The sequence below is a fragment of the Onthophagus taurus genome, chromosome 2, assembly GCF_036711975.1.
Source record: "Onthophagus taurus isolate NC chromosome 2, IU_Otau_3.0, whole genome shotgun sequence".
NCBI classification, from domain to species: domain Eukaryota; kingdom Metazoa; phylum Arthropoda; class Insecta; order Coleoptera; family Scarabaeidae; genus Onthophagus; species Onthophagus taurus.
Genome location: NC_091967.1, coordinates 25057474 through 25067013, shown reverse-complemented (window position 1 = coordinate 25067013; position 9540 = coordinate 25057474).

Here is a 9540-nt window from a genome sequence, read left to right as displayed (position 1 = left end):
ATACCTGTAGCATGCTGTACACACGACATATAAAAACAACAGCGTGTTGCCATAAAAATACTATGGCAAATGAATATGAATTATAATTATTCATTAATCATTCGATTCGTAAAATAACGATCTATGTGTCGCAGGCAAATGGTTATTTCAGGTAGATAGCTTTTGCCTAGTCAGATACTGTCTGCCTCGGCAACCAGTAGTTCGTTAATTTTAACATTAAATGTCTAAGCAAATACTATTGGACAAGACAAATAGTATCTGTCTAAGCTTGTTTTAGGCAAATACCATTTATTCGATACAACAATGCAATATAGAGTAGGTACCTAGGTCAACCTAATTTTCTTAAATTAAAGTCACTAATGAGTGTCAAACGAGTCAAATTATTTGCGTATCATTTTCAAAAAATGCATAACAGTTTCATATCCTTTTATTAAGTTTAATAAAAATACAAACTAACGATTTATTTCTTGAACACTTAAATACTAAATACAAAAATGTACTTGTTTTTACAATTGTTGCTGGAATGGCATCTACTATTGCACATCATCTTATTTTTGAAACAAGTACACCTTATTTGCCTGAAAATATTTTAGCCATATGCTATTTGCCTAGGAAAGTAGAATTTAGACTGAAATAAATGGAATAAGCTATTTACCCGAATCAATCATTTGCCTGCGACATATGCAAATTGAAATGCTTACTAGTAGGATATCCTACAATTTCAGTATCATTCTTCCACCTACATGTAACTTTTCAAGCTTTTCATGTGTAGTTGTACCATTGTGATTCGCTGCGACAAAAATTCGTATCACTTCCGGATTTGGCTTACCTTTCACCTGTTCCTTGTTTCACACACCTTCCTGTAAGGTAAGATCTGCTCAGCGGTACTAACCTTTCTGTTGCAAACATTTTCTCGCCACGCTCTTTCACATTCTGAAACTATTGGACGTATGTTCTAAACAGTGATTAGATCGTGTATATTCTGGAAAGTCAGCATCATTGACGACTTTTAAGCCCGAATGAATCTCATTGTAATGATTTCTAGTCAATGCAATTGCTACTAAGTCACATCTTGTTTCTTAAACCCAGTACTGTTGTATTTTTGGCATACCCAACAGTCCAATAATCATGCTACACACAACGGAAACCTTGAATTTATGCAGTAGTAGAGATTTTTTTTGGGCAAAGTATGTGATAGTTGTACAAAAAGCGATGTTGTAGAGAATTCAGCATCCAAATTCCATTAGGCTTCTGGTTGTCCTCTGAGATATTCACTACATAAGATGTTAATACGACAGATACGCGTCTAAAATTATTTTTTTATAATCAATAAATATTGTACGCATGATTGTAATCCAAATCATCGTACAATAATTCGTGACCCCGACTGAAAACGTAGAGACTTGTTTTTCAAGAATTCTTCAATTCAACACAAATTTGATTTGTGCAAGTCGAAGCGCAATTACACTAGCCCGTGTAATAAGTAAAAGGACTAAATACAATATTTTATTAACTAACCCGCGGAAACGATTACAACAGTAATTGATTTTATACAAAACCCTCCAGAAGAAGCACCTTCCAGCGAGAGAAGAATCGGCTGGATGATCTATTATCACATACCGAAATTGGAGATCAACGACCGTCCGATTTCTACCGATCGTTATTAAACACGGTCGGAGGATCACAAGTCGTGACCTCCAATTTGTTACTTAAACTGTGGAAAAGAAAGTTACCTCAGGTTATTAGTGACCCTCCTATCGTCGGGAAATGAATATGTTACCAATCTTCTTTCGAACGCTGATAAAGTTTGAGACGCCATACCTCACACTCTTTCCATTTCTTTTCAAATTCCTTTCCAACCAAGTCCAATAAGAACCACTATCACTCCCGCACTCCTGACACAAGCAAAACAAAATTAATTTTGACACACTACTTTTCGAATTCGTTCGCATGGCTTTTGGCCTTCGAAATGCAGCGCAAACGTTCCACAGGTTCATCAATGAAGTACTTTCAGACCTAACCTTCATTTTTGGATATTTAGACGATATCCTTGTAGCAAGTCGAAATGAAGAAGAACACATATTTCATTTAAAACAATTACTTCACAGATTAAATTCCTATAGTATCAATATCCAAGCCAAAAAATGCATTTTCGGTGTTAAATCATTGGACTTTCTTAGTCATCATATTTCAGACGATGGCATTCGACCATTCCAAGCAAGAGTCACAACGATAACACATTTTCTAAAACCAACGACTCTAAGAGTTACAAAGATTTTTGGGAATGTTAAACTTCTAGCACAGATTCTTACTCAATATTTCAAATATTCTTGATCCCTTATACACACTTTCAAAATCATTTTACTATTAAAAACAAATAACGATCTCGTCAACTTCTTAGACACTGCAACACGACAACGCTTTTTCTTCAGCCACAGATCTCCTGTCAAAATCTATCGTTCTAGGACATCCCTCTTGACATGCTATACTATCATTATCAACTGATGTAACTAACACAGGCAACCAAAAAAATTACTTCATGCCAAATCATATATTCAACTTTTGTTAGAAAACTATTTGCCATCAAATTTTCAAACATTCCTTGCATGGAAATCAATTTACGGTATATACACATCATAAATCCATTGTCACATCATTTTTTTGACACAAAACTCCTCGTCAAACATGATATCTAAATTGTATTGCACAATGTACTTCAGATATCAAATACATCAGAAGAAATTGAAATATTCTCGCAGATACTCTATCCAGAGCAAACATCGGATGTCTAAATTCATCTTATCCAGATTTTCTAACCCTTAGCAATGCTCAAGTTGCTGACACAGAATTGTCAAACTTACTGAATAAACAATTTTCCAACAATCTTTCAAAATCTTATCGTTTTGCACAACAAACAACATCACAATCTAATATCAAACTGTGGTGTGAAACCTCTTCATCATTTCCAAGAATTTTTATTCCACAACAGTTCAGACAAGCAATTTTCGACAGAATTCATAGCTTATGTCATCCCGAAATACGTTCCACCATTCATGCAATCAAAACAAGATTCTTTTGGCCACACATGTCAAAGCAAATTCAAGTTTGGACCAAAGAATGCTTACAATGTCAACAAGCATCAAAATTCCTAAAATTAGATTTGATTATATACATATCGACTTAATTGGGCCATTCATTCTGTCCCTAGGTTGATCTTATGTAGTTACAGTTATAGAACGCTTCACTCGATGGCCAGAAACTTTTCTGCTAAAAGATATCTCATCTTCTACAATAGCGAACACACTTTTCCGACATTATTTTACTCGATTTGATACCTACCACAATTACACATAATCAGGGACGGCAATTCGACCAAAACCTTTTTCCAAATTTAACACATTACTCGGCACACGACAAATACACACATCATCTTTCCATCCTCAAGCAAATGGAATGTTAGAACGATTTCATCGATCATTGAAGACAGCTATCATCGCTAAAGGAGACATGACTATATGGAACAACAATCTACCCCGCATCCTACTAGGATTAAGAATATCTCTAAAGGAAGATCTTGGTTGCTCCTCAGCAGAACTGCTTTACGGCCAACCACTAAGACTTCCTGAAGAATTCTTTATACCTATTAATCCATCTATAGAATATAGAAATTTAATCTCCAGTTCAAGAAACATTTTTTCCAAATTAAAGCCTGTGAATATGTCTTTTCACTCTATTCAAAAACCTTTTATTTATAAAGACTTACACAAATCAAATTTCGTTTTCATTATAATTGAAGGTTTGAAACCATCGTCATCTTCGCGGTACAAAGGACTTTTCAAAGTTCTTACAAAAGCAAACAAATATTTATTTCGTGATTCAGAAAGACAACGAAAAAATAATTGTTAACATCGATCGCCTTAAGTCCGCTTTTATCTTTAACGAAAATATTACATTTAATAATTCAGAAATTGATAAACATGTGCCATCTGCATCTTACTTTCTTAAGTTATACCACTAGTTTACCTCCCTCTTCTTATTAATTCCTTTTTAACGGAAGGGGGAGTTTTGCAGCATGCCATGCACCACGCAAAGTATTCCATGACAAATTTGTTTCAAAAAACTTTTTAAAAAATTTACCAAGAAAAACAAAAACTATTGATAAATGTATATAATTGAAAACAACATGTAAAAAGTTGTAGAATAAAATTATTTTTTATAATCAATTAATATTGCACGCATTATTGTAATCCAAATCATCGTATAGGACACAATCTCCAGATGATGTGGACTCTCCTACTCCAGTTAATCGTTTGGTTAATCGCCCCTGTATCCAAGGTATAACTGATAATCTGATAAGACCAAACGTATAAGTAAATATTATATTGTTTATCACACTTAATTTCTATTATGATGTATTCTATTTACTTCTTTTGGGGGCGTAAATTTAGTAGTACATTAAAATTTAGTTGTTATTTCTCTCATTTCATAGTCTAATTACATGACAACACATTTTCTGGTTTTGTAAAATGCATAATAGTCATTTTAAATTTATTTTCTTACATTACATACTAAACGCAAAATTGCTGAAGAAAGTTAAATGAAGTAAGTTAATTACAATTACAGTAAAACCTCGATATAATACTATTTGGAATGTCCATAATATGAAAATTTTTTAATTTGCACTTTAAAACCTGAATGTTTCTAGTTATAGGTCTAGTGTTAGTTTCATATTTAGTTCAATACAAAAACCAGGTGTCTCACGTAACTGGTTCGTTAGAACTTTTTTAGGTTCTATTCGTACAGTTTTGAAATTTTGGTAGCATGGGTTGTTCATTCGGACCTTTCGATCTAAAATATTATCAACATATACCGGAAGTGGACATAACTTCATTATTTTAAATGGAATGCTATAGTTTTTATTACAACTTATAATTGTACGTAAAAAAATATGTTGACTTTTACAAAAGTTATTTAGATTTTAAGTTTTTTTTGACAAATTTCATCATGCTCTTTAAAAAAGCTCTAAATTGGCACGATTATTCTTCAGATGCTGCCAAATAGATTGTCATTTATTGTTTATCTCATATTGGGAAATTTATCAACATCATTTATCATATCATTTTGACAGTTTTTCGTTTAATTTATTTGTATTATTATTTGTACTATTAACTACGATTGATAATCTTTTAGTTTACTGGCTTTTACTTACCAAAAATAACAAATAGAAGATCAAATAAATGAAACAATTAAAACAAAAAATTAATGACAAAAATTAGATTTGGATAAAAATATAAATTTATAATAAACTCCTGGACAAAATTAACGCACCACTTACATTTTTCCAATATTTTTTAATTAATGATAAGTTATAATTTACTAGCTTTACTGCTAGTAGGCTATGGATATTCTTTGAGATTTAAAACAAATATTGACAAAGAATGCCTTGCTTTTAAGGTTATAAACCGTAGTTAAAATCTCTTTTGATTAAAACTCTCTCGTTTTTTTTTCAAAAAGTTACGGTTTAGACAATTTTTCTGTAAGAGTGAAGAGTTTTGCGTGTGATTGATTTTCACATGCGTGTTTACCGTTTCATCTACCAGTGCGAAATTCACCAAAGAAATTTATCACTGGAATAGGCAGTACGGGCATCAACTCTGCTGGATGAGGGGTACTCGATGCGTTATGTTGCCAATGTGTTAGGAAGGAATCATTCCAGCATAAGTCGTATGATTAGACGGTTTATCGAAACTGGATCTCACATTCGAAGATCAGGGCAAGGACGAAAACGATGTACCCATCAAAGGGATGACCGTTTTCTGCGAGTATCCGCTCTTAGAAATCGGACAATCACTTGTAATGTGTTAAAAAATCAGTTATTAGAGGTTCGTAACGTTGCAATATCGTCTCGAACAATCAGAAGACGTTTAAATGAAGTCGAATTAAAGAGCAGGAGACCAGCAAAAAAAACATTATTTACCAGAGAGCACAAAGTTCAAAGATTGCGTTTTGCCCGAAATCACCAACATTGATCTGTTAATGATTGGAAAAAGATTTTATTCTTTGACGAAACGAGGATTAGCTTAAAATCTCCTGATGGACGTGAGCGTGTATGGCGAAGACAAGGAGAGGGATTTGCAAGTTGTAACATGGCTCCAAGGGTGCCGTTTGGTGGCGGCTCTGTAATGTTTTGGGGAGCCATCTGCTTCGACGCTCGCACAGCGTTGGTCGAAAACATCGTGCTTGAACACGTAATGCCATTTGCTCCTCTTTTGGGCCCTAATTTTGTATTCATGCAAGATAATGCACGTCCTAACGTGGCTAGACAGATTATTGACTACTTGCATGCTGTTGATATTGAGTTTATGGATTGGCCACCTGACAGTCCCGATCTCAATCCCATAGAACATTTATGGGACTATCTTAAAAAAAGGTCCGTGGTCGTAGACTCCCACCTGCCAACCACAATCAACTGGTGGATGCAGTAATTGAAGAATGGGACAATATTCACCAGGATACAATTCAAAATTTAATCGCTAGCATGCCAAGGCGTATGAATGCGGTAATTAGGAGTAGAGGAGGACCTACAAGGTACTAATGTCACACTGGATATTTTCATTCGATTGTTTAAACATTTTTCATTTTGATTTTCGTTTTCATATCTCACACATTTTCAACAAAAGACGTATTAATGATTTAAAATAAGGTCATGTTTCGCCGATTCCTTTTTCAACCAATTTTATAAACCCAATTTGTAAGCTTTCATTCTAATTTGATTTTATTATATTCTTAGTAATTTAATTATTTACATTTAATAAAGTGGTGCGTTAATTTTGTCCAGGAGTTTATAAATTTGTTATTAAATTGAATTTGGAAATGTAATAAAATACCATAAAATATTTATTTCGTTGTCTTCATCACTGGTGATCGGAAATATGTGGCATCTTTTGGTCTCGATATGTCCAGAACTAAGAAAATCTTTATCAATTTTTTTAAATTTTTCCTTGTGATTAGGTTTGCTAGACATCTGGCATTAAATGTTCGACACTTCCTGTCCAAAAATTTATTACATTCGCCATCAATACAAAATAAATTTCAAATATCGGTGTTGGAATAATCTGCCAAGATGTTCAATGACTTATAGCTGTCGTCAAATGTAACTAATGACAACAATAATACAAACATGGACCAAAAACTGTCAAACTTCCACAGTTTTCCAATAAAAAACCTGCATTTCGTACAAGTTTTAATAAATTTCCCAATATGATGCAAACTACAATAAATAGGTATAGGAATATTTATAGATAATTTGTAGAGAATTAAATTCCCTTTCCTGATAGGCTAAAAAAAGTCCATTTAAAATTTTCGACTTTCTCGCCATTGAATATGGAGAAACGGTCATTCAATTTTTGACCACTCTGTATAAGATACTCCGATACAACAAATGAAAATCCATTTAACAGCACCTGAAGAGTAGTCGTGCCAATGTAGATCTTTTTTGCATGAACGTTGGCTGCGATGTGGCGTTTTAAAGAACATGTTTAAATTTACCAAAAAAAGGTTAAAACCAAAATAACTCGAAAACGAAAAACGCTAGGTACAAATAACTTGTATCAAAGTCAACCTATTTTTTTAGGTACAATTAAATGGTGTAATAAAAACTATAGCATTACATTTAAAACAATGAAGTTATGGTCTACTTCCGGTAGATCGGAAGTGGCGGCCATCTTGAAAATATTGTAGATCGAAAGTTCCGAATGAACAACCCATGCTACCAAAATTTCAAATCTCTACAATTAGTGGAACCTAAAAAAGTTCTAACGAACTAGTTACGTGAGACACCTGTATACAGTGTGTCCAGATTTCGATGCTCACCATTGGTATATCGGATATTATAAGAGATAGAGCAACAGTTGAATAGGGAATGTTTAAGTCCAAGTCTCTACTGGTTCAAAATCAAATATTTAGTTTTTAGTGGCGCTCTACAAAATACAAATCAAGAGGGACAAGATCGGGTGATCTCGCAGGCCATTGTACTGGCCCATGATTAACTCCGAAAGCATCACTTTAACAAAAGTGATGCTTTCGCAAAGCTTTAACGAAAGAGTGTTTTCTTAAAAAAATTGTACTTCACGAGCATTATGGGCCGAGCAGCTATCTTGCTGAAACCAGATATTTTGGATGCTTTCGGGGTTAATAACTTGTCTGATGACAGGAATAATTTCGTTTGGTAGAGCCTTAAGTATCTGTCGCCAGTTAAATTATAATCAAAGATAAATTGACTTATTAAATGATTATCTAAAATGAAAAAAAAAACAAACACTCAAAAATACAAAAAAGATGCCCATCAAGGTACGTACCAAGAAATCTCCTTTGATTTACCAAATGTGGATTTTCAGTAGACCAATAATGATAATTATTGAACACTCCACAATTGGTAAACCGTGTTTTATCTGTTCAAAGTAGAAACAAGAAAAAAGTTCCTAGAAACATCATGATCGTTTTTACATTTTCAGGTCATTATTGCTTAAACCTTCCACTATTATTGGTTTGTACGGGTGGTATTTCTCTTTCTTCAACGTACGTATGATGAACGGTGGATTTCGGAGTTCAAGTTTCTTGAGCCACTTGACGAACTGAGGCACTTAGATTGTTTCTAACATTTCATAAAATATTGTTATCACGTCTACCAGCATTGTTAACTTTGTAGTTCCGTCGTTTCTGTTCGAAGCTTCCAAAGTTCACCAGACTTATGTTAATTCTGTTGAAAATTGTCCTATGTGGTTGTGATCTTTCCGGAAAGTGCGTAGCGTAACTCTCGCAAACGGTTTGAGCGTTTCTATTCGCTTTGAAATACACTTCCAACATATCAACCTTTTCATCATTTGAAAATTTATGTACTATTATCAGTACTTACTATTTTGAATGCTTAACGGTTATTAGGTACTTATCAATAATTTGTAGACAAAGTTATTAGTTTTGGATATGAAGGTTAAATTATTTTCCTTGTACTATATCGATGTTATTTATTTTTGTTTTCTTTTCTACATGTTTCGAGGAAACTGAGCCCTCATCATCAGGAAGAAATCGCCAAATTTATGAATAAAACTTCACCATGTTCTGTTTCCGTTATTTGATATTATTGATGATTATCGATTATTTATATAACTTTCGATATCTTCTCGTTGTTGTGGCGTGTTTAGTAATTACACTCTGACTAATTCAACTTTTACCTATTAATAGAGACAGAGTTTATCATTCATTTTAGACAGACGTGATGTATAATTTCATAGCCTAGTAATTTCGTGCTAACGAAAAATAATTTTTTGTCTATATCTCTGGTATAACTAACGATTTATTAGGCATGTTATACATTATTCAAAAGCTCTTTTTAGGGACTATTTAACTAATCAAAAATCCAATATGGCCGCCATAAGAAAAAAAAAGTCGGCGCTTATAACTTGGAAACAAATGAATATCGATAGTTTCTGTTCAGACCAAAAAACTAGTCTCAAAAAAGTGTCTTAATAATGTAAAAGTTTA